The sequence below is a fragment of the Malus domestica genome, chromosome 15 (genome assembly GCF_042453785.1).
Source record: "Malus domestica chromosome 15, GDT2T_hap1".
Taxonomy (NCBI): Eukaryota; Viridiplantae; Streptophyta; class Magnoliopsida; order Rosales; family Rosaceae; genus Malus; species Malus domestica.
The window spans coordinates 35,036,327-35,060,440 of NC_091675.1; the positions used below are offsets into that span (position 1 = coordinate 35,036,327).

Here is a 24,114-nt window from a genome sequence, read left to right on the forward strand (position 1 = left end):
TATGGTGTGCCTCGCTACATTATCACTGACAATGGAAAACAATTCTCCAACAGGCTTGTAGACGAGCTCTGTGAGAAATACAAGTTCAAGCAGCACAAGTCTTCCATGTATCATGCTCCGGCCAACGGTTTTGCAGAAGCATTCAACAAAACATTGTGCAACCTCTTAAAGAAGGTGATCGGCCGAACAAAGAGAGACTGGCACGAAAGAGTAAGCGAAGCACTTTGGGCATATAGGACGACGCATAGGACTCCTACCCTAGCTACCCCTTATTCTCTCGTATATGCGTGGAAGCTGTTCTACCGCTAGAAAGTCAAATCCCCTCACTAAGGATGGCTATACAAGAAGGCTTGACTGATGAAGAGAATGCAAAGTTGCACCTTCAAGAGTTGGAAGCACTCGACGAAAGAAGGCTTGAAGCTCAACAACACTTGGAATGCTACCAAGCACGGCTATCCAAAGCATTCAACAAGAAGGTCCGCCCAAGGTCTTTCCAAACTGGAGATCTCGTCCTTGCATTACAAAGGCCTATCATCACAACTCACAAGACAAAAAGCAAGTTCACATCAAAGTGGGATGGACCGTACGTAATACAAGAGGTCTACACGAACGGCGCCTACTTAATCATGGCAGAAGACGGCTTGAAGATCGGCCCCATCAATGGCAGATTCTTGAAGCGCTACTACCCCTAAAAGGCGATGACCCAGGCTCTTCGCCTACATGAGCCAAAAACTGCACACGGCACAAAGCTCCTGGCCCGCAAGAGCATAAATTGTGTACGGCAAAATCATCATCAAAATCACCGTAAAAAAAAAAAAAATTTCGTCGCTCATTTGAACTACGTTATGACTTGATCCCTCTTCAACCGAGGGTACGTAGGCAACTTGAAACTTCAAAACTTCAAGTACAGTCACATCACCAACAAAAACACAAACACTTTGAAGAATAAAAAGCAAATTCAAAATATGAATACTTTATTTCTTTAAAGGAATGATTTGGTTACAAAGCCGTATTACAAAGGTGGAGCTCACATTTTTTCTAAAGAGGAATGATATCCTATGCCAATTCAAGCACCCACCAAGAAACCCAATCGTGCTATCTTCAAGCCACTCACGAGTGTATATTACTATTAGCAAGTCAATAATGGAAAAGGAAATGGGTGGTGGTGACAAAATGATGCTTCCAGTCACCATCTAAAAGGAAATGGGTGCACTAGTCACCATCTAAAAGGAAGTGGGTGCATAGGGAAGTAATACATCTTAGTCAAATATAAGTTTTATTTGCGTTTCAACACAACATACTGAATAAAATAAAGCATGTCCATTAATATCTCTAAGAAATTACAAGTGCGTAAAAAAAAATTAAAAAAAAAGAGAAAAGCAAAAAGGGAAAAGATGGAGATTTCACAAAGGTTGCTCACGTGAAGCCTCAGCACTCGGCTGAACCCTAGAAGAAAAAGGCACTAAAGATTGATCATGTGGCGCCTCAATGATCGATCGAACGCCAGAAAGCGAAGGCAAAATGTGCCTCTGGAAGAAAGCCATAAACTTCTGATGGTCGCTTTGAATCCGACCTTCAGACGCCTGCAGATGATCAAGCTTTCTCTTCATGCTCGTCGAATAATCATTTGCAAGCATGCGCAACTCTCGATTCTTGCGCTTGAGACGTTTGATCTCTCGTCTAAGGTTTTCAACCTCAGCCGTTAATGATTCAACTTGGCGAGTTCGAGCAAGTAGACGCTGGCCCATGTTGGACACAGAGCCCGTGCACTGAACACTGAAAGCCAGGGAGTCTTGGACAGCCAATTCATCGGACCGCCTCGAAAGCAACCTATTATCTCCAGGAGTGAGAAGGTTCCTAGCTACAACCGTAGCCGTTGTTGCTTCCCTCATTACGGAGTCTTCAACTGTAAGAGGGCCATTAGAAGATATGAAGGACGGGCGCCATATATCACCCTGACGCGGCACACCCGCATCGCTCCCAAGACTTAAATCTAAGCAAATGTTGAAAGGAGAAGCCATTTTCAGAAATGATAAAAGAAAAAGGTTGGATGAAGCAAAATCTCAAAAATGCAGCAGGGATAATTTTTCACGGGCATTCAATCTTCAAAGTGTGCACGTTGAATACAATTGACACCTCTTTAAAAAGGAGAGGTGATGCGAATAATATAAGCACACAAATTTAACCCTCTTTTTGACAATTGTAGTATAGATGTAAGTAGGGATCGTTCTAAACCGGGGATTAGGAGGGATTGCTAAATCACTTGAAAACTAATTTAAAAACATAAAAACAAAGTTAAAAATGTAAACAAAAGATTTTAAAACAAGAAAGTAAAAGGGGGATTTGAGTTTGGTGAAATTGAAAGTAAAAACGAATAAACTAAAAACTTAAATAGATTTTAAACAAATTTGGGTTGAATGGATAATGGAAGGCTAGCTAAGGGGTTCTTCTCCACACATGTCTTGCTTGCATACAAAATGATTTCCAATTGCATTTCAATAACTTATTAATTCTCAACGCCCCAAATTAATCGTGAATTGCACTAATTAACCCTCAGTTTTTCCACAAGTTATTGGGTTGGATGATTGCATACGACAACCCAAAACATTCCCTACAAGTTCCCTACATGAATTGCATAATAGAGATACAAGCAAGAATCATTAAGTTCTATAAAAAACATAAGCATTGACAAGGCACTCGTTACTATGATTTGCATGAAACTTATGCCAAGGATTTACTTAACACGATCGTGACTAGCGACTTTTACTACTCATGAATATAAGTTCATAACGATTAGGTGAAATTCCCTTATACTCTAGCATCATATTTATGCATGCAAACTAAGTATGCATCCCTAATCAACATGCATAAACATGTTATCAATCAAATAGATAAGTAAATCGAATTCATAACTTATGAAACGCAATTAAAAGTAATCAAATCATATTGCAAGCATTAACATGGTTTCGAATCCCCCCGTAGCCAAGGGGGGTTTAGTTCCTCATTATTACAAAACAAAGATAAACAAATTTAAACATTGAAAAACAAAGGAAAGAGAGCACCTAAACGTTCCAACGATCCATGTTGGATAGCAAGTGCGTCTAAGGACTTTTCTCCTTCTCTTTGCCGCAACAACAAGGTTGGAATGATGTTGAAGGGTTGGTTATTTGGAGGAATGGATGGGAAGGGGTTTAGATATGTAGGAGAGGCAAGGAAAGGCTTGGAGAATGGTTAATTTCTGGATGATTTGAATGAGGTTGCTGCCATGGTATTTATAGGAAGAGGATGGACATGTTTAATGCAAAAATCTGGTGGAATGAAGTAGGTAAGGCATGGCAAGGTGGAGAATTGTTGGTGAGGGTAGGTTTTGAGTCATCCACTCACATGTCATGGTGAGTTAAGCATTGCATCATCCACTCAAATGTCATGGTGAGTTAAGCATTACATCATCCACTCAAACGTTATAGTGAGATAGGCATTGCATCATCACTAAAAAAAATCTGGTGGAAGTAAAACAAAGGGAAGGCCACGGCATTGATGAATTTTATGGGGTATGCATGGTTTTGAGTGAAGTTTTGGCCAATCCTTTTAGAAATTTATCCCTTCTTGCAACTTGTATTTGTTTCACTGATCACTCATATATTTCATGCATTTATACTATCCATTTCTAAAGTCTTTGTGATGTTTTTGTGTTAAAATTGTGGCATTTTACCTTACCTTGTGTTAAGGGTCTTGTATTTCATTAATTTCTTACCTTCAGTATTAATGTGTAACATTTCTTTTATAAGTTGGCCATGAATGAGATGTTATGGTGCAAAATTTTCATAAATACAATTGTAACACTTTTAGAATGCCTAGTCATAAACTAGTCTTGTAAATCTTGCATTTTGATTTTGTTCCATCATTTTATTAATATTGGCTTGTGGCTATGGATTTTATGGCAACGCCTGTAAAAGGATGAATTGGCTTTAATTGCTCTCTCATTTTGTGACAGGTGGTTTTGAACTTGGGATCCCTCCAAAACTCACATGAGGCACAGATTAGCTGTTTGGGTTTGTCGGCTGATGGAAGTGCCTTGTGTACAGGAAGTTGGGATACAAAGCAAAAGGCAGAAAACGTGGGTTGTCTGTGACGAAAAAGAAAGAGCTGCGTGGGCAGCTGTAAGGATAGAGAGAAGTGGGAGCGTGAAAAGTGAGTGGAAAGGAGGAGAGACAGCTGTGAGCGCAGGAAATGAGAGCCTTGCGGGGGAGCAAAGCTGCCTTGCGGCATCAGAAGCACGGGGGGTCAGACGTGCAAAAAGGAAAGAAGCAGGGCGTGGAGGGCTGCCCTTGGCAGCCTGGAAAAAACAGAAAGAAAAAAATATAAAAGAATAAAAAAGGCGCAGGGAACTGCACAGAGGGCAGTGAAACAGAAATAGAGGGATGACAGGCGCAGAAATAAGGGGGAGCGAGGTCAGAGGTACGGGAGGAAAAAAATAAGGAATAGGCTGCCCTTGGCAGCTGGCGAAGAGAAAAAGGAGCGCATGTGAGAAGGGGGAGACAGAAGAATAGACGCGGGAGTGAGAGAGGAATAAGAAGGCAGAGAGCAGTTAAAAAAAAAAAGAGACTAAACTGTGCGAAGGCAGAAAATAAAAAGGTCAGGAAAGATATAGCTGCTTTGCAGCTAAGTGAGCACAGGAAGGAAGGCACGGAAGTAAGCACAGAGAGCAAGGCAGCAAGAAAAATTCGAGGCTTCAATCTAGTTTCTTGGTTTTATCTTCTCAAACCCATGTTTTACTTTTGGTTTAATTTGAGAATAATGTGTAACTAATTTTTAGTAGTTAGGAGCTGTTTTGAAGCCCCGAATATGATCGTAAATTTGTTGTGATATTTTGTTTGAATGACTTTTATGAAAGGATGAAAATTGTTTCACTACTTATCTCATTGATAAATTCTTTATGTGTTTCTATGGATGCATACATAGTGAGCATATCTAGGATTTTAATGCTATGAATATATGTCTGCCTGCCCTTGTTGAATGAGGACCTACATATGTTCTAGAGTAGCACTTGTTAATTGTGGTTAACATGTGAAACGATTTCTAGGAGAAGTAAGACAACACCAGTACTTACGATGCCTTGTGATGACTCAAACTCTTTTTATTCTTAATGATTTCTACTTGTTAAATCTATGAACACACCATTCTAGATTGCATGCTAGGGACTAAGTTAAGTTGAAAACACCATTCTCTTAACATACTACGTACGAAAGAGTAATAAGTTGTGTTCTAACATTGAGCCAACTTGAGCATCTTCATACGGAAATAAAAGGGATTTGAATGAAACATAACATACTTGCATGATTATTTGGTGGTGGAAAGCATGTCCCCTAACTCATTTTCTTAATTTGTGAATTAAAATCTATTGGTATTATTTAAAATCTGTTTCTGTACTGTTTTTGTACGATTTAATTTAAATAGCAAATCAACTCCAAAAATCCCAAAAATTCGTGTGAGCATAGCTTGGTGTGTCTAGTTTATGTGTATAAACTTTCGTTGCATTTGGATAAGTTTAAGTTAGTCTAAAAATTATTGTTCGGTGGCTGGTCAGTGGAGACAGCCACCCCGTTTTTGTGACATTTTAAGTATTTGGATAAAACAATCTTCTGCGGGAAAGACCCTTATTTTCATATGCTACAATTGACAAATCTTAGTGTGAATAAGGAAAAATAATAGGATTATTGTGTGCTACTTTGTGGTGCGTTATAATTCCCTACCAAATTTTTGGCGCCGTTGCCGGGGATCGAACCCGGGTCACCCGCGTGACAGGCGGGAATACTTACCACTATACTACAACGATGGCTGATGTAGACTTGGACAAATTTGATGGGTGATATAAAATTTCGTTGCATTTGGATAAGTTTAAGTTAGTCTAAAAATTATTGTTCGGTGGCTGGTCAGTGGAGACAGCCACCCCGTTTTTGTGACATTTTAAGTATTTGGATAAAACAATCTTCTGCGGGAAAGACCCTTATTTTCATATGCTACAATTGACAAATCTTAGTGTGAATAAGGAAAATTAATAGGATTATTGTGTGCTACTTTGTGGTGCGTTATAATTCCCTACCAAATTTTTGGCGCCGTGTCGCCGGGGATTGTTATTTCTGATTGCTTATATTTTTATTTTTTATTATTTTTATTTATTATTTTTATTTTTATTTATTTTTATTATTTTCTATTTCTTGTCTATTTAGTGTTTTTGGTTTTGTTTTTATTTCAGGTACTCTTTGTAGTACATGCATACTCGAAAATCTAAGAGTATTGATCTAGCTTCCTACGATCCAGAGATTGAACGAACATTTCGAAAGCTTCAGAGAAAAATCAAGCCAAAGTGTGCATCGGTGTCTTTACCACCATCTTCTCCACCATATTTAAGTTCAGAAGAGGAGGAGGAACCACAAGAAGGCATGGCTGATAACCGTACTCTGAGGGAGTTGGCAACGCCAAACACGGATCAACAACCATTGTGCATCACATATCCAAATGACGAAGGAGGATGTGAGCTCAAGTCCGGCATGATTCACTATTTGCCTAAGTTCCATGGGTTCGCAACAGAGGATGCCAACAAGCATCTTATGGAGTTTCATGTAGTATGCTCAGGAATGAGACCAGCAAATGTGAATGAGGAGCAAGTCAAGTTGAGAGCATTCCCATTTACATTAGAAGCTAAGGCAAAGGAGTGGCTTTACAATTTACCTCCGGGATCAATGAACACCTGGAACCAGGTGAAGCAAGCATTCTTGGAGCAATATTTTCCGGCCACCAAAGCTGCAAGCATAAGGAAAGACATATGTGCAATCCGACAACAACATGGAGAGCCCTTTGGAGATTACTATGAGCGATTCACACATTTGGTTGCATCTTGTCCTAATCATCAAATTTCAGAGCATCTTTTAATACAGTATTTTTATGAAGGATTATGTGGTACTGATCGTATAATGCTTGATGCAGCAAGTGGAGGAGCATTCATGGACAAGACACCAATAAATGCTAAGGCATTATTAAAGAACATTGCTGGCAACACACGACAATTTGGAGGGAGAGACGAGCTACCTTGTAAGAAAGTTAACGAGGTAAGTGCTAATTCTAGTATTGAATTACAATTAGCTAACTTGACTAATCTTGTGCAACAGGTTATTGTGGCTCCAAAACAGGTGTGTGGTGTATGTTCAATGATGGGACATGCCACGGACATGTGCCCTTCGTTGATGGATTAAGGTGGTCTTGAGCAAGCTAATGCATTAGGAGGATTTCAAGGACAACAAAGGCAAAAGTATGATCCATATTCCAACAACTATAATGCAGGATGGCGCGATCATCCACACTTAAAGTGGAACAATCAAGACAACGGACAACAATCTGTTCCCAACAACTATAACCGTCCACCTGGCTTCTTTCAAGCAAGACCACAGGCACCATTTCAGCCTCAACAACAACAAGCTCCAAGTAAGTCTCTTGAGGATTTAATTGCTTCTTTAACTAACTCTACTCAATCTCATCAACAGAAAACAGACAAAGCAATTGAAAACCTTGAGCGACAAATGAGTCAGTTAGCAAGTTTGATGGGGCAACAACACCAACCAGGAAGGTTATCGAGCCAAACTGTGACAAATCCAAATGCGGAGCAGTTAAATGCTATGACTTTAAGGAATGGAAAAGAAGTTTTTGAGCAAGATGAGGCTTCAACAGAAATTGAAAAGTCTCCTAAAGATACAGAATTGAACAAAAAAGATTCTGATAAGGTAAGTAAAGAAGTTCAAAATTCATTTAACTCATGTGTCCCTATTCCTTTTCCTCGTAGGTTTATGAAGTCTAAGAAAGAGCAAACTGATAAGGAAATCTTGGATACTTTCCGGAAAGTCCAAGTGAACTTACCTCTTTTAGATGCCATAAAACAAGTGCCCAAGTATGCAAAGTTCCTTAAAGAGCTTTGTACGAACAAGAGGAGATTCAATGATCAAGAAACTGTGGCATTAAGTGAGGAAGCATCAGCTGTTTTGCAAAGGAAGCTACCACCAAAGTTGAAGGATGCCGGTAGCTTTACCATTCCATGTGTAATTGGAGGGAAAGAGTTTGGGAGAGCATTGTGTGATTTGGGGGCATCCATCAATCTGATGCCATATTCAGTGTATGAATCATTGAACCTTGGAGAGTTGAAGGAAACAAAGGAAATAATCCAGTTGGCAGACCGTTCAAATAGATATCCGAAAGGCTTATTGGAGGATGTACTTGTGCAAGTAAATGAGCTTATTTTTCCTGCTGATTTTTTTGTTCTTGAGATGGAACATGACCCTATGCCTACTGCACTTCCTCTTATATTGGGAAGACCATTCCTTAGAACGGCACGTACAAAGATTGACGTCTATGATGGTACCTTGACCATGGAAATTGATGGAGAAATTGTCAAATTCAGAATTTTCGATGCTATGAGGTACCCTAATGATTTTGAATCTTGTTTTTCTATTGATGCGTTTGACTATTTTGTGCAGGATTGTTTTAATAAAAGTGTGGGACAAGGTAATTTAGAAAAGGTGTTAGTGCATAGCATTACACATGAAAAGCTTAATACTTTCAAGCACATTGAAGAAGAATTAATTCAGACTATGACAGATCTGGAGTCTCTTTCACCAATTCACGGTAAGTCTTCGGCCTATTTTATTTCTCTTCCTATTTCTAACAAAAAAAATCTCCCTTCTGTGATTCAGGCACCAAAATTGGAGCTTAAATCGATTCCTGAATATTTGAAGTATGCATTTTTGGGAGAGGAAGAAACATTACCAGTCATCATATCATCACAACTCACAGCAGAGGAGATGGAGAAACTGATCCGGGTACTGAAGGATCACAAAACTGCGATAGCTTGGAGCATTACAGATATCAAAGGTATAAATCCAGCTACATGTATGCATAAGATTCTGTTGGAGGAAGGTGCAAAACCAACAAGGGAAGCTCAACGTCGTTTAAACCCTCTCATGATGGAGGTCGTCAAGAAAGAGGTTATCAAACTTCTTGATGTTGGCATCATATATCCTATTTCAGACAGCAAGTGGGTGAGCCCTGTTCACGTAGTTCCAAAGCGATCAGGAGTCACAGTTGTTAAGAATGAAGCTAATGAGCTAGTGCCTACACGTGTGCAAAATAGTTGGAGAGTTTGTACAGACTATCGGAAGATAAACAACACCACACGCAAGGATCACTTTCCAGTCCCATTCATTGATCAAATGTTAGAAAGGTTAGCTGGTCATTCTCATTATTGTTTTCTTGATGGCTATTCTGGATATAATCAAATTGCAGTTGCTCCAGAGGATCAAGAAAAGACGAATTTCACATGTCCATTTGGTACATTTGCATATCGAAGGATGCCGTTTGGACTTTGCAACGCACCTGCCACATTTCAAAGGTGTACGGTGAGTATCTTTTCTGATATGATTGAGAAAATAATTGAAGTGTTCATGGATGATTTTTCTGTTTATGGTGATTCTTTTGATACCTGTCTACATAATCTGTCCCTAGTTTTAAAACGTTGTCAAGAAACTAATCTGGTCTTAAATTGGGAAAAATGTCATTTCATGGTTTCTCATGGATTAGTTCTAGGGCATATCATATCTGAAAAGGGAATTGAAGTGGATAAGTCTAAAGCAGAACTTGTTAGTTCTTTACCTCTCCCTACTACTGTCAGGGAGGTTCGTTCTTTTCTGGGACATGCAGGTTTTTACCGCAGGTTTATGAAGGACTTCTCAAAGATTTCTAAACCGTTATGTCGTTTGCTTCAAAAGGATGTATCATTTGATATGAATAAAGAGTGTGTGGTAGCATTCAACAAGCTTAAAGAGTTGTTATCCACAGCTCCTGTGATCATGCCACCAGATTGGAGTTTACCTTTTGAGTTGATGTGCGATGCTTCAGACTATGCAGTCGGAGCAGTTCTAGGGCAACGTGTCAACAAAGTGCCTCATGTCATTTATTATGCATCCCGGACACTTAATGATGCCCAGTTGAATTATTCAACAACAGAGAAGGAGTTTTTAGCTGTTGTATTCGCTTTAGAAAAATTTGGATCTTATCTGATTGGGACTAAAATTATTGTGTTTTCTGACCATGCAGCATTAAAGTATCTACTCACAAAAAAGGATGCAAAACCGCGACTCATTCGATGGATACTTCTACTTCAAGAGTTTGACTTGGAGATCAAGGATAAGAAAGGGAGTGAGAATGTTGTAGCAGATCATCTTAGCCGACTTGTGCATTCCAACACAGAGGAAGATCTCATCCCTTTACGTGAAAGTTTTCCGGATGAGCAATTGTTTTCATTAAAGATTACTGACCCTTGGTATGCAGATATTATCAATTACAAGGTCATCAAAAAGATTCCGGATGATTTTACACGTGCTCAGAAAGATAAGCTTGTCAAAACCGCCAAATACTACGAGTGGGATGATCCTTATTTGTGGAAATATTGCACTGATCAATTAATTAGAAGGTGTGTCCCCGAATCTGAGTTTAAATCTATTCTAACTTTTTGTCATTCTTATGCATGTGGTGGCCATTTTGGAGCAAAGAGGACAGCACTTAAGGTGTTAGAGAGTGGATTTTATTGGCCGAGTCTGTTTAAGGATGCGTATGAGTTTTGTGCAACATGTGATCGTTGTCAACGAACAGGTAACTTGGGCCCAAGAAATCAAATGCCACAAACCCCTATTTTGGTTGTTGAGATCTTTGATGTGTGGGGCATTGATTTCATGGGACCTTTTCCATCTTCAAATGGTTTACTTTACATTTTATTGGCTGTGGATTATGTTTCTAAATGGGTGGAAGCAAAAGCCACCAAAACTAATGATTCAAAAGTTGTTTCAGATTTTATTAAGAGTAACATCTTTGCAAGATTTGGAATACCTAGAGCAATCATTAGCGATGGAGGGAGTCATTTTTGCAATCGAACATTTGAAGCGTTGCTTAGGAAGTACAATGTCACACATAAGGTGTCTACACCTTATCATCCGCAAACTAGCGGTCAAGCAGAAGTATCAAATCGTGAGGTGAAGCAAATTTTGGAGAAAACTGTGAGTCCTAGTAGGAAGGATTGGAGCATGCGCTTGAACGATGCATTGTGGGCTTATAGGACTGCTTATAAGACTCCTATTGGAATGTCCCCATTTCGGTTAATTTATGGGAAACCATGCCGTCTTCCAGTAGAGTTAGAGCACAAAGCTTATTGGGCGATCAAAGCCTACAACATGGACATGAGTGTTGCCGGTAAGCAAAGGAAGCTTCAATTAAATGAGTTAGACGAAATCCGGAATGATGCGTACGAGTCAAGTCGAATATACAAGGAGAAATCAAAGGCATTTCATGATAAGATGATCTTAAGGAAGAACTTTGTCATTGGACATAAAGTTCTTCTATTTAATTCTCGCCTTCGATTATTTCCAGGTAAGCTTCGTTCTCGATGGGTTGGTCCATTTGTTGTAACTAATATTTTTCCTCATAGTGCAGTGGAAATCCGAAGTACGAAGACCGGAAACGTGTTCAAAGTGAATGGACATAGACTCAAGCCATATTACGAGCCTTTTGCCGAGCATGATGTGGAGGTTGTACCTCTCCAAGAACCAGTTCCCTTTGGATGATTACTGGAGGCATCGTCCGGCTGCAAGACGTTAAAGAAAGCGCTTCTTGGGAGGCAACCCAAGCTGTTTATCTTTCATCTTTATTTTGAATAATTTTAAATGTTCTTGTTCTGTTTTTCTCTTGTTTTCTGGTTTGTGTGTTTAAGTCCTACTTTTGTTCCTTAATGCAGGTAATGATGTTGCAATATCTACCACAACTTCTTGCAAAGTACTTGTACATTCATGAAAACGAATGGAACATTAAGCAGATAAATACAAGAGGGAGCCTTCACATAGGCTGCTTAGGAGGAGGGATCAGAGGTTGATCAGTTGGAGCTTCAGCAGTCGGCGGGGCCACGGAAGGAGGAGGTATCAGAGGTTGATCAGTTGGAGCTTCACTACGCGGTGCCGCCCCAGAAGACGAAGGCAGATGCGGGTGGAACAAACCCACAAACCTCCGGTGATCAAGTAAAATCTGACCATCATTTTCCTGCAGCTGGTCAATTTTCCTCTTCATGTTTGTGGCATAATTGTGTGCAAGCTTGTGCAATTGTTTATTTTCATGCTTGAGTCCTCTAATCTCCTCTTTGAGACTCTGTATTTCAGCCACCAACGATTCAACGTGACGGGTTCGGGCAAATAGGCGTTGGGCCATGTTGGACACGGAACCGGCACACTGCACGCTAAGAGCCAGAGACTCCTTAACCGCCAATTCATCAGATCGTCTAGCGAGCAGTCTGTTATCTCTGGGGGTGACAAGGTTCCGGGCCACCACTGCAGCGGTCATGTCATTTTTCATCACCGAATCCCCAACGGTGAGAGGACCAGTAGGGGAAATCAAAGATGGGCCCCATATGTTGTCTGGTGAAGGCGGAGCTGCCTCTTCACCAAGGTTTAAGTCAAAACGACGATCGGAAGGGCCAGACATTTTTCAGAGGTGGTGAAGAAAGAAGAGAGTCGGACAGATCAAGATTAAACAAGTGCAAGAAGGGAGTGTTTACAGGAGGGAGCTCAAGTGTGTTGTGGAACAAAATTAGTGCCTCTATAAAAAGAAGAAATCAAAGAGGCGCTCCTCAGAAATTGAAGAGGCGTCATCTCGCAAATCGAAGAGTCGGGGCTCCGTTCTCAAACGCTTGTTTCTTTTCTCAAAAGAGGAGTTTCCTTTCTCAAAAGCCGGATTCTTTTCTCAAAAGAGGCGTTTCATTTCTTAAAAGTTGGGCTTGCTCATAAACCACGAGCCAAACCCCGGATTTCGCAAAATCAATTTGTCCAGACGTGTGGTCACTCGTCACATGCAACTGGTAGCTTTGCGGAAATTACGGGCAGCTTTGTCAGAAAGCGCGTAATTTGTACTATTCATCCATCCACCGGTTGCCGACAATGAGTGAGAGAATAGTTCCGGTTGTGAAGAAAAGTCCTATAAGTATCTACATTCGCCTTCCACAGCAAAGACACACCCTCTCAGCACTTCTTCATCTCCGAGAATGACTTTCCAACAAACCCTCTCAAGTCACTCTGTATTTCTCATTCCTTGGGATACTCCTGCGAACAACCCATTCAAAGCAAAAGTATTTCATATCATAAAGGTTGAAAGCAAGAGTATCTCATATCATGCATTCTCCATGTCCTTTTCCTTGTCTTTGTTCTAACTTGCAGGACATGGAGAAATTGCTCTCGAGTACTCGTCTTCCACTGCTGATGTACTTCCAAAGAAGCTGCCACATATACCTGAAGAACAGATAAGGCAAGCGAAAATGATACCAGCAGCATGTGGAGACAATGTACAGAAGAAACAAGCAGAGAAGAATGCAGCTCGTACAATCAACCCAGCACAAGGAGTCCGAGCTGAAGAACTAGAGAAGCTGCCACATCTGCTTGGAGAACAAATAAGGAACTGCAACATCACCAAAGAGCAAAGCTTCGCCGTACAATATCATCAAATCATCACTTGCAAGTAAAAAGGTAAGTGTCACCCCGTTCAAGAGGAAAGCTGTGGAAAGTCAACAAGCACGACCAATGATCACTTATTAGTTCTATTCATTGTCTTTTATCGTGATTTTCATTTTTTCGTTTGCTTTTTACATTTTCTTGCGTTACTTACTGAATTATTTCTTTTCTTTGCAGGAATTTTTGGTTATTTCCACCCTTGAAGTTGATTGCAGAATTTTAGCTTGGGGGGGTCATCGCTTGGTTTTACTGCAAATTAGGGAAGTTTTCAGTCCAATTGTTTTATTTTGTTTCTTATTATTTATTTATTTTATTTTTATTTGCATTATAGTGTTTTCTGACATTGGGGACAATGTTTGATTTAGGTGTGGGGGGGTAACCAAGTTGTTTTGCATGAAATTTGTGGGAGTTATCACCCATTACTTCTAGTGTTGTTCCTAGCTGTTTTAGGTGTTTTTAAGTTGTTTTGGGGTGTTTTAGTGTGTTTTGAGATAAAAATCCGAAAATCTCATAAAAAGTTGAAAAATTGTTTAAAAAAAAAAAAAAAAAAAAAAAAAGTTTTTGCATTTTTATTGTTGTTTGAAGCTACTTCTAAATTTAATGATGAGATTTGATCTTAATTTCCTTCTTACTTTCAAGAAATCTAAGTTCTTTTCGTTGTCTTTGTGTTAACTGTGATTTCCAGAAATCAACTTGAAAAATAAATGTGCCTAGTCTTGTCAATGTGAAACTTGAGCATGATTTAGCGTTTCATATGTGAATCATGTGAGATTATGTGAACCTTGTGAATTTTTGAGCCTATACATGATTGAACCATTATGCATCAATCTCATTCCTTCTTGTGCGTATGATCTCACTGTACATGTATCTCTAGAACTTGCTTTATACTTCTCGATTCAGTAATCAATTCATGTAATAACTTGGAAGTGATATAGGCCATCTTTGGATCGTTTGAGCCTTTCGTGCCTACCTTATATGCTATGTTTATCCGTAGTAGCTCATTGAGCCTTTAACTAAGCCATTTCTTTGTTAGCCACATCTCTTTACCTTGCTCCAATATTGGAGTTGAGCCCATACACAAAAATCGATTCCTTATTGTTTTGAGAAATTACATGGGTTGTGCTCTTGGGGGTTTCATTTATGTAGAAAGATGGATGGAGCATGTGTATTACAATGAAATGTGAATTTGATGGGTGATGTAGACTTGGACAAAATTGTTTCTAAAAAAAAAAAAAAAAAAAAAAAAAAAAAAAAAAACGAAAAAGAAGAAAATTGGAGAAATGTTGATTAGTTGAAAATGTATCGGTAGAGTATAAATTTCCGTTTGAAGTTAAATTTGGGGAGTAGCAGGTGCTCGAGGTTTTATTATTTTACTTTCAATTTGAGGTGGTGTGATATTGAGGTGTTGGAAAACTACTAAAGTGTACTTTCTCAAAATTTTTGATTTCCATATCATTTCTTTCATTAGCCTATCACCTTTAGCCTCATTACAACCTTAATAAAGTCCTATTGATCCAAGGTATTACTTAAATATTGATAGCGAGTTAGGTGGACAAGCAAGCATATGGCGGCATGTACAATGAGATCACTTGAGTGAAACACATTACCCAAAACTTATGAGTGAATGAGCGTATGTCTTGTGAGAAACTCACACGTTTGCATATGATGATTTAAAGGAGCTTGGAATTGCATTGACATGACTATCTCACACATGGCTTTTCAAGTTTTGTTTGAAGGAAATTTGGTTAACTATTGGACGAGGTTTTGAGCTTTTGATTAGTTCTTGATTGTTTGTTCCATGATTAACACTTATCTCTGAAATCGAATTTGAGAAGTTGGCTACTAAGTTGTTGAATCTAGTCTCAGTTGAGTGGTTTCGTTTTGTGTTTTGTTTTGCTCGAGGACTAGCAAAAATGTAAGTTTGGGGGTATTTGATCACTCATATATTTCATGCATTTATACTATCCATTTCTAAAGTCTTTGTGATGTTTTTGTGTTAAAATTGTGGCATTTTACCTTACCTTGTGTTAAGGGTCTTGTATTTCATTAATTTCTTACCTTCAGTATTAATGTGTAACATTTCTTTTATAAGTTGGCCATGAATGAGATGTTATGGTGCAAAATTTTCATAAATACAATTGTAACACTTTTAGAATGCCTAGTCATAAACTAGTCTTGTAAATCTTGCATTTTGATTTTGTTCCATCATTTTATTAATATTGGCTTGTGGCTATGGATTTTATGGCAACGCCTGTAAAAGGATGAATTGGCTTTAATTGCTCTCTCATTTTGTGACAGGTGGTTTTGAACTTGGGATCCCTCCAAAACTCACATGAGGCACAGATTAGCTGTTTGGGTTTGTCGGCTGATGGAAGTGCCTTGTGTACAGGAAGTTGGGATACAAAGCAAAAGGCAGAAAACGTGGGCTGTCTGTGACGAAAAAGAAAGAGCTGCGTGGGCAGCTGTAAGGATAGAGAGAAGTGGGAGCGTGAAAAGTGAGTGGAAAGGAGGAGAGACAGCTGTGAGCGCAGGAAATGAGAGCCTTGCGGGGGAGCAAAGCTGCCTTGCGGCATCAGAAGCACGGGGGGTCAGACGTGCAAAAAGGAAAGAAGCAGGGCGTGGAGGGCTGCCCTTGGCAGCCTGGAAAAAACAGAAAGAAAAAAATATAAAAGAATAAAAAAGGCGCAGGGAACTGCACAGAGGGCAGTGAAACAGAAATAGAGGGATGACAGGCGCAGAAATAAGGGGGAGCGAGGTCAGAGGTACGGGAGGAAAAAAATAAGGAATAGGCTGCCCTTGGCAGCTGGCGAAGAGAAAAAGGAGCGCATGTGAGAAGGGGGAGACAGAAGAATAGACGCGGGAGTGAGAGAGGAATAAGAAGGCAGAGAGCAGTTAAAAAAAAAAAGAGACTAAACTGTGCGAAGGCAGAAAATAAAAAGGTCAGGAAAGATATAGCTGCTTTGCAGCTAAGTGAGCACAGGAAGGAAGGCACGGAAGTAAGCACAGAGAGCAAGGCAGCAAGAAAAATTCGAGGCTTCAATCTAGTTTCTTGGTTTTATCTTCTCAAACCCATGTTTTACTTTTGGTTTAATTTGAGAATAATGTGTAACTAATTTTTAGTAGTTAGGAGCTGTTTTGAAGCCCCGAATATGATCGTAAATTTGTTGTGATATTTTGTTTGAATGACTTTTATGAAAGGATGAAAATTGTTTCACTACTTATCTCATTGATAAATTCTTTATGTGTTTCTATGGATGCATACATAGTGAGCATATCTAGGATTTTAATGCTATGAATATATGTCTGCCTGCCCTTGTTGAATGAGGACCTACATATGTTCTAGAGTAGCACTTGTTAATTGTGGTTAACATGTGAAACGATTTCTAGGAGAAGTAAGACAACACCAGTACTTACGATGCCTTGTGATGACTCAAACTCTTTTTATTCTTAATGATTTCTACTTGTTAAATCTATGAACACACCATTCTAGATTGCATGCTAGGGACTAAGTTAAGTTGAAAACACCATTCTCTTAACATACTACGTACGAAAGAGTAATAAGTTGTGTTCTAACATTGAGCCAACTTGAGCATCTTCATACGGAAATAAAAGGGATTTGAATGAAACATAACATACTTGCATGATTATTTGGTGGTGGAAAGCATGTCCCCTAACTCATTTTCTTAATTTGTGAATTAAAATCTATTGGTATTATTTAAAATCTGTTTCTGTACTGTTTTTGTACGATTTAATTTAAATAGCAAATCAACTCCAAAAATCCCAAAAATTCGTGTGAGCATAGCTTGGTGTGTCTAGTTTATGTGTATAAACTTTCGTTGCATTTGGATAAGTTTAAGTTAGTCTAAAAATTATTGTTCGGTGGCTGGTCAGTGGAGACAGCCACCCCGTTTTTGTGACATTTTAAGTATTTGGATAAAACAATCTTCTGCGGGAAAGACCCTTATTTTCATATGCTACAATTGACAAATCTTAGTGTGAATAAGGAAAATTAATAGGATTATTGTGTGCTACTTTGTGGTGCGTTATAATTCCCTACCATTCACCAGATTTTTAGCATGTTCTTAGCCTCTTTTGTCTTCAAATTCGTCCATCCATCTTGCTCATATCATATGTAATCCATTACAAGCTCAAAACTCCTCCAAAATGCACCAAAATGCACTTTCTTGCTACCTTAGCCCTTTGGACCTACAAACACACGAAAATGGCTTAAAGTACTAAAATAACTAAGAACTAATAACGTAAATGCAAGAAAACTAGTTAACTAAGTCGCATAAATATGCGTCTATCAAGAGGCAGCACAACCACTTGTTCAAAAATCAAAGAGACACCACTCTCCGAATTTCAAAACCCGGATTTTCCTGCGTAAAGTCCGTCGACACTTTTCAGACACAATCTCAGCTTTCGGCTATCACGTGCAACTTTGTCAGAGATCACTGACAAAGTTGAAAATGTGTGAAGTCCATTATGTCAACTACCGCACTTCTACCGACAAGTGATCGGATCATATTTATATATATTTTTACTTCGAATTCACTCGTCTTTTCTTGGTTAGTTCCTTATATTTTTGAGCTATTTACGTTATTTTTGTGTTTATAGGATCTGTTATGCAAATTTACCCTTTATTGTCACATGATAATACTAATTTACATTTTATAAACAATGTTTGTCCCTCTCATTATTATGATGTTTGCAAAGGAAGAGAAGAAAGAAGAATAAAATAAAGGGAATCCAAGAGAGGAGTGCGGGGAGGACAGCAAGTCAAAGTGGACAGCACGCTGGGGGAGTCAAAGCAGGAAAAAGAAGGCAGAAAACTGGAAGAGGGACACGGCATAATTAAAAGGAAGGAAAGAAAAGATGGGATCCAAGGAAAGAATAGAAGAAAAAAAAAGGGAGCTGCCTTTGGGCAGCTCGCAGAGACGCAAGGGACAGGGTGAGCACAGGGAGCTGCCCTTTTGGGCAGCGTGAGACTGGAGAGGTGACTGACGAGAGAGGGAGCTGCCTTTGGCAGCACGGGGAGAAGCAGCAGAAGGCTGCTTTGCGGCAGCAGAAACCGAGGTGAGGACGTGCAGAGAGAGCAGCATCGGGGAGAAAAAGAAAATAAAAAAAGAGAAGACATGAAGTCAGAAGGAGAGAAGTCAAAGGCTGTTTTGGGCGAAAAAGAATAGAAATATAGCAGGGCTTTGCAGAGAGAGGCAGAGGAGAGCCTCGGCACGGAGAGAAAGCTGCCTGCGCAGCACACCTCGGAAAGGACAGAGCAAAACTCCTTTATCTTCCGGTTAAATCTTTCCAAACTTATATTTTATTTTTGTTTTAATAATGTGTAATTAATTTTATTTTGGCTAGAGGTTAATTCGAAACCATGAATATATTTGTAATATGAATTGATTACCTTCGGTTGTGATTTCATAAGTTGTGATTTCAATTTACTTATCCGTTCGTATAAAAAAACTGATTTGTGTATGTTGGTTGAGAGTGCACGCTTAATTTACATGCATGAATTTGATGCTAGAATATAAGTGAATTTCACCTAATCGTTATGAACTTATTTTCACAAGTAGTAAAGGTTGCTAGTCACAATCACGTTAAGTAAATTCTTGGCAAGAGTATCATGCTTTTCATAGTTACGAATGCCTCGTCAATGCTTATAGTTTTCACAAAGTTTAATGATCTTTGATTGTATCTCTATTGTGCTTTTCACGTAGGGGACTTTTGAAGAATGTTTTGAATTGTTGTATGCGTTTTCCCGTCCAATTCAATAACTTAAGGAAAACTTGAAGATTAAAAAAGTGCTGTTCACGGTTAATCTGGAGTATTGAAATTCACAATTTATTAAATGAACAACTGGAAATCATTTTGTATGCACCAAAATGCATTACAAGCTCAAAACTCCTCCAAAATGCACCAAAATGCACTTTCTTGCTACCTTAGCCCTTTGGACCTACAAACACACGAAAATGGCTTAAAGTACTAAAATAACTAAGAACTAATAACGTAAATGCAAGAAAACTAGTTAACTAAGTCGCATAAATATGCGTCTATCAAGAGGCAGCACAACCACTTGTTCAAAAATCAAAGAGACACCACTCTCCGAATTTCAAAACCCGGATTTTCCTGCGTAAAGTCCGTCGACACTTTTCAGACACAATCTCAGCTTTCGGCTATCACGTGCAACTTTGTCAGAGATCACTGACAAAGTTGAAAATGTGTGAAGTCCATTATGTCAACTACCGCACTTCTACCGACAAGCGTGGGTGACAAGGCCACATCCGCACCACTACCTGCTGTTGGAAAACCCCTATATAGGTCGACCTTCACCCTCTATGGTAAGGCACACATCCAAAACGCCTAACTCTTCTTCTTCCTTACCAAGAATGCATCTGCAACCAAACCTCTCACCATACTCAGCTTTCTTCATCCCTGAAAAATACAAACACCTGACTCTTCTTCCTTGACAAGAACACATCTGCAGCTAAAACCTCTCAACATACTCGGTTTTCTTCCTCCCTGGAAACACCTCTTCAACCCAGTCGCACCAGAGTAAAGGTATCTCATATCACTAGGGTTAAGAGCAAGAGTATCTCATAGCATGCTTTCTCCCTATCCTTTTCTTTGTCCTCCCTCTTCACTGCAGGACAAGGAGAAAGAGAGCAATCATCCGACACTTGGCATCAACCTTCCGACTTGGAACCGACTCCCTGGAACCCCTTCCCTGATTGCTCACCTAGCCATGCTCTCGAATACTTATCTTCAACATCTTATGCTTCCTTTTCGTCTACCACATCTGCCTGGAAAACAAGCGCAACGAATACATGTGTTGATCGTCCGCTACTTCTTCAAAAGCAAAAGTATCTCATATCATCGGGGTCGAAAGCAAAGGTATCTCATATCATGCTCTTCCCCCATCTTCTCATCTGCCCTTGCTCTTGCCTGCAGAACAAGGAGAAAGGAAGCAATCAGTCGAAACCTGAAATTAAACGTCCGATCAGGAACTGATTGCCCGAAACCTTTGCCTGGTTACTTACCTAGCGTTGCTCTCGAGTGCTCATCTTCAACTGCTGATATGTCTCGAATTTCCTCAGCGAATGCTTTAGGAGTGTGGATCTGTTGACATCGGCTCTTTGCACTGAAACTGCCAAGCATGAGTGAGTCGCTGAGAGGTGGTGCACCGAAGAACCATTTAAAGGCAAAGGGTTGCACACCACTTCAGCTATGCAAAAGAAACAAGCAGAAAAGAATGCAACACAACGAGCTGGAACAAATCATGTAACACGAAGCCCTTCCCCGCATAATCGCATAATTCAGACGGAGGAGTTCAAGTAAAGATCCAAGCTCGACACCGTTGCTCTAAACAAAGAGCTCGAGAAGCTTTAACAACCTTTCGCTGGCACCGTCACCAAAGAGCAAAGTCTCAATAATCCTTAAAGATCAAGTCACCAACTGGAAGAAAAGCCCACCAATCTTGAAAATCATACCGTTGACCAAACTGGTTAGGGTTCATATGAAAATGCTGTGAACTTCCTTGATCTTTCAAAGCATGCGTGTCCTGAAACTGCTCGTGGTCATGTTTAAGTTCGACATCAAGCCTCAACGGCCCTTAAAGATATCACAAGGCCGATTCAAGATCAAGTGTCCACCACCGTTGAATCAAATCCAGTTCAAGATTAAGTCTATGGAAAGTCCTTTGGAGGAAACCAGAAAACTCCTCCATCCTAGTTCAAGATCAAAGTTATGGAAAGTCAACAAGCGCAACAAAATACGTGCCGATTCATTCACTACCAAAGCCAAATATCATCTACCACGTAAAGTTCCTTGTGGTCCAAATTCAAAGTTCAAGATCAAGCCTCGACGGCCCTTGAAGAAATTTCAAACAAAATTCAAGAACAAGCCTCAACGGCACTTGAAAAAATTACCAGCCCAGTTCAAGATCAAGCTTCAACGGCCCTTGGATCGACAACTACATTAAGGGACTTCAAAGCGCATCTTCTACATGTAACAAGCACATGTATACAACGCGCCTTGAAGTGGGGGCATTTGTAGACATTGAAATTTCGGTGGCATAAATGTTAGCCATTGCATTAAGATTACATTTGTAAACATTGAAATTTTGGTGAAATAAATGTTGACCATTGTATTAAAATTAGAACCTTCATTCACTTCACCTACATCATACACTAAGTTCACCTATAACATCCACCCAAGTTTCACCTACAAACATCCACCAAGTTTCACCTACAATATCCACCCAAGTTCACCTACAACATCCACCAAAATTCACCTACAACATCTACCAAAACAAATGGATGGTGGTGATTCATTCCCAAAGCCTATAAATAGGCTCCTCCATCAAAGAATCAAAGGATGATTTTACATACACTTTCTCTACTCCCAAATTGGAAGAGAATTCACACCACACCAAAGCCTTGAAGCCTTGAAACTCTGAAGCTTTCAAGCAAATTCCGAAGAATCAAGAAAGCCCTCTTCGTTCTTCGTCAAAATCCTCCTTCAAGATCAAGCCCCAACGGCCTTTGAAGAAACTTCCACTAATTCAAGATCAAGCCCCGACAGCCCTCGAAGAAAGTGTTCATCATTCATCATCCATTCATCTTAAAGATCAAGCCCCAACGGCCCTTTGGATCAACAACAACAAATCTACCCATTACAAAGATAGAATCAAAGGCTAAATTTGTAGAAGAGATTGTAACCCCTAAATCATTAATACAAATATTATTTTGTACACGTTGTTCTTGTTTCAGGAATTTCCGTGTTCACAATTACATATGTACTTCACCAATGTGGGGCAATAAACTACTATTTACACTTGATCGGATCATATTTATATATATTTTTACTTCAAATTTACCCGTCTTTTCTTAGTTAGTTCCTTATATTTTTGAGCTATTTACGTTATTTTTGTGTTTACAGGATTTGTTATGTTTTGTAGAAAGAATAAAGAAAAGAAAAGAAAAAAATAAAAAAAATAAAAGATAGAAAGGAAATTGGGGGAGACGGGCTGCCTGTGGGCAGCTTTGAAAAGCTTTGAAGAAAAAAAAAAAAAAAAAAGAAAACAAAAATATAAAAAAGAAAGGAACAGCGGCAAAAGGAGTGAAAAACGTGGGATTGGACCAGAAGACAGCTAGGGAGGACTGGTGGGCAGCGGGATCCAAGGAAATAAGAGAATAAGGGAATAAAAAAAGGGACGGACAGCAGTAGTGTGGAGAAAAGAAAAATAATAAAGAATAGAGAGAAGTGGGAGGGCAGGCGAATAGTATGGCAGAGATGCTGCCTTTGGCAGCGTAAAGCGCACAAGAAGAAAGGAAAAGCTGCCCTTGGGCAGCTGAAAGAGTCAGGAGAGGGAGAAATAATATAGAAGAAGAGGGCGAGAGGCATTAGCCTCGTGGAAGGGGAATTTTGGTGGAAGGCAGAGGGCTGCCCTTTGGGCAGCGTGAAGCTGCGGAGAGAAGGGAAGGGGGAAGCTGCCCTTTGGCAGCGAGGTCAGACAGCACAGGAAAACAGAAAGAAGGAGGGCAGCTCGCAGACGTAGAGAGGACAGGAGGTCAGCATGAAAATGCAGTTCAGAGTCCATGCAGTTCAGAGTCCAAGCAGCAGATCCTTTCTTTCGGTTTAATCTTTCCAAACTCCTATTTTTTATTTCTATTTTTAATAATGTGTAATTAAATTTATTTTGGCTAGAGGTTAATTCAAAGTCATGGATATATTTGTAATATGAATTGATTACCTTCGGTTGTGATTTCATAAGTTGTGATTTCAATTTACTTATCCGTTCGTATAAAAACTGATTTGTGTATGTTGGTTGAGAGTGCACGCTTAATTTACATGCATGAATTTGATGCTAGAATATAAGTGAATTTCACCTAATCGTTATGAACTTATTTTCACAAGTAGTAAAGGTTGCTAGTCACAATCACGTTAAGTAAATTCTTGGCAAGAGTATCATGCTTTTCATAGTTACGAATGCCTCGTCAATGCTTATAGTTTTCACAAAGTTTAATGATCTTTGATTGTATCTCTATTGTGCTTTTCACGTAGGGGACTTTTGAAGAATGTTTTGAATTGTTGTATGCGTTTTCCCGTCCAATTCAATAACTTAAGGAAAACTTGAAGATTAAAAAAGTGCTGTTCACGGTTAATCTGGAGTTTTGAGATTCACAATTTATTGAAAGAACAACTGAAAATTAATTTAGGTTGCATATGTGTCATGTGTGGAGAAGAACCCTCTAGCTAGTCTGTCATTTATCATTTTACCTTAATTTTATGTTTTTGTCAATTCTGTAATTTAATTAAGTTTAATTTACTTTTCATCAAAACCAAACACCCATCCATTATTAAATTATATTATTTAGTTAGTTTTCTTTATTGTTAGTCTTTTAATTTAATTTCCGTCCATTTCAGTTCCTAGTGTTTAATTTAATTGTTTTCATTATTTTGAGTCATTTTAAGTGTGTTTCGAGTTATTAGAGTTTTTAGCCTAGTTTTGTGTCCTTGAGTC

General features: G+C 39.3%; 1 non-coding gene across 1 annotated transcript; it reads right to left on the bottom strand.

The window, feature by feature from the left end:
- Positions 1-5,764: 5,764 nt before the first annotated feature.
- TRNAD-GUC (transfer RNA aspartic acid (anticodon GUC)) lies at positions 5,765-5,839 on the bottom strand. Its single transcript has one exon. It is a non-coding gene; the product is annotated as a tRNA-Asp (tRNA).
- Positions 5,840-24,114: the final 18,275 nt, after the last annotated feature.